Source organism: Anastrepha obliqua, chromosome 1 (assembly GCF_027943255.1).
Source record: "Anastrepha obliqua isolate idAnaObli1 chromosome 1, idAnaObli1_1.0, whole genome shotgun sequence".
Classification (NCBI taxonomy): Eukaryota; Metazoa; Arthropoda; class Insecta; order Diptera; family Tephritidae; genus Anastrepha; species Anastrepha obliqua.
Window position 1 is genome coordinate 29,745,409 of NC_072892.1, and position 2,475 is coordinate 29,747,883.

Genomic DNA, 2,475 nt, shown 5'->3' on the forward strand with positions numbered 1-2,475 from the left:
ACATGGCTATGTATGTGCGTACACACGTAACCACCTGAATTGTGCTGCTCCGATAAGGTGATATGGTGGTGAAGAAAGAAATAAAATTAAACATAAAAATAAAAATTCCAGAATACATAACTAAAAAATAACACTAATAAGGCAATTAAAAGTAAATGTCAGCCGAAGCGAAATACGAAATGAGAATAGTGAAATTATGAGATCATGAAAGCGTTTGCGTTTTTTCCAACCAACTTCATTTCAAAACAAATCAGCACGATTTGAAGCAAATAATGCGTCATTTGATTTAAATTAGAACCTTTACACTAAAAGATACTGAACAAAAAGAAAACAAATAACATTAAACGGGGGTAAAAAATAAAAATTAAATCATCACGCCTACATCGCAAATATCAACATTAGTGTTGTGATTCCTTTGGTACTTTCTGCACAGATTTTGCTTCAAACGTTCAATAACAAATTAACAACAGCCAGCAAAGGTTCGAGCGCCACTTCGCCGTCGCCGCTGTTACAGTCGTCGTCGCCGTAGCCGTTGCCGTTGCCATAGCCGTTGTTGTCGTTCTTCCTTGTGCCTGTGATTGCTGTGTTCACCTATCGCACTAAGTTCTGACATTGGAATATTTCATAAAAACACCAAATTGACAGAATACTAACTTAGTGAGCGTTAATTTTTTTTCTTTCTCAAACTCGTAATTCAAATCCAAAGATGAAAGTACGAAACTTGCATTAATAGCTAAAGAATTCCAGGTGTATGCCGTCAAACTCAAATGCTTTGGAGTTCATGTGAAGCATGTGCCGCGGCGACGACGACCGACAACAAATGTTCATCAAGAGCAAACAGTATAATTCCACGGATTTGTTGCCGTTGACGTTGCATGTTTGGCGCAGTGAGTGCAACAGGAACAGTAGCCAGAACTATCAACGCTATCGCCGCTACTGCCCCTTCTCGCCCAAATTCTACATGGGCTTGATGTTGCTGAGATATTATCTAAGAAAACTAATTCAAATTATGGATAAATAACATCTGTAAACTGTCCTGTAGGTGAATGATTTTTGCAAATAATTGCATGCATAAATATTTTTAATTTTATTTGCATGGAAATTGAACATTTTGGCAGAATTGCTATCACTTTTTATAGCTAAACGATCTACTGTGAAACATTTGACCAATGGGAGGAGCGCAAGTGCTCATAATTCGATTGAAGTAAAGGGTTTTTTAATAAGTGGTGTTATTTTGATATTCAAAGAAAAATGCTAAAGGGGTTTCCAATAAGAGGTGTTATTTTGATATTCAAAGAAAAATGCTATTTTTCAATATAAATGATCGGTTGTTTATTTCATTATAAAGAGGAAGGTATGCCATTAATAGTGGAAAAGAACATCAGGCAAATGACCACCACGACCACGCTTACAGAACAAAATCCTTTTGATGAAATTGTCCATAACCGAATTGCAAAGTGGCTGCCCTATGTCCGCGATAGCCTCACGAATTCCATCTTTGAGGTCTTGAGTCGACCCTAGGCTGTTGGCGTAGAACTTCACTTTCACGTGGCCCCAAAGGAAAAAGTCGCAAGGTGTCAAATCACAAGATCTCGGTTGCCAATTGTGATCACCTCTTCGAGAGATAACAGGGTCCGGAAACTTTTCCCGATCTTCCCGAAAATCAGTGGTTTTGTTGCTTCTACGCCATCTTGTTGAAAATAAACGTTGTCCAGCTCAATACCATACAATTCCGGCCATAAAAAATCGTTAATCATCTCTCGATAGCGCAATCCTATTCAAAATAACACCTGTTATTGGAAAACCCTTTATTAGTTTGGCGAAAAAAAAAATCCATTATTTTTGAGTAAAATTAGCGGAAATGGTTTAAAATTGTTTTATCTTCGATCTTCAGCTCCTGGGCGATGCTACGATTACTAAAATGCCGGTAAACTTCAAATATTTCTGTGATTTTATCGACATTTTCGACAAGGGGCCTTCTTGTGCAAGGTGTATCTTCAGCATCAAAAATGCCTTTCAGTGGCCTGGCTTGCAATCGCGCCTTTATCAAAGAAAAACTGGAAAATGTACCGAATTTTCGCTTCGTTGACTTCCATTGTTGACACCCTATAACTCACAACTGAACACAAACAAAAAACAGCAAACTAATTTTTAATCGACAACGAGCATAAAAGTCAAATTTAAAGTATCGATCACTACAGCCATCTGCCTAGAAAATAGTGGATATATTTTTCACCAAACTAATACCACACCAATGGCAGCGCAAACGCTGATCATTCAGTTCAAGTTTTTTTCTTGAAAAAAATTTTATAGAATTTTTTACTTAGTTTATCAGAAAATGTGTGAAACTTACATGCATACATACAAGTAGATTGTTAAATAAGTAAAGACAAGTGAGCGGTGCTAAAAGCAAGCAATAAACCAATAGCTTAAGTTGTCTTACTAACTTGATCAAAAAGTTCGCGCAATATATTC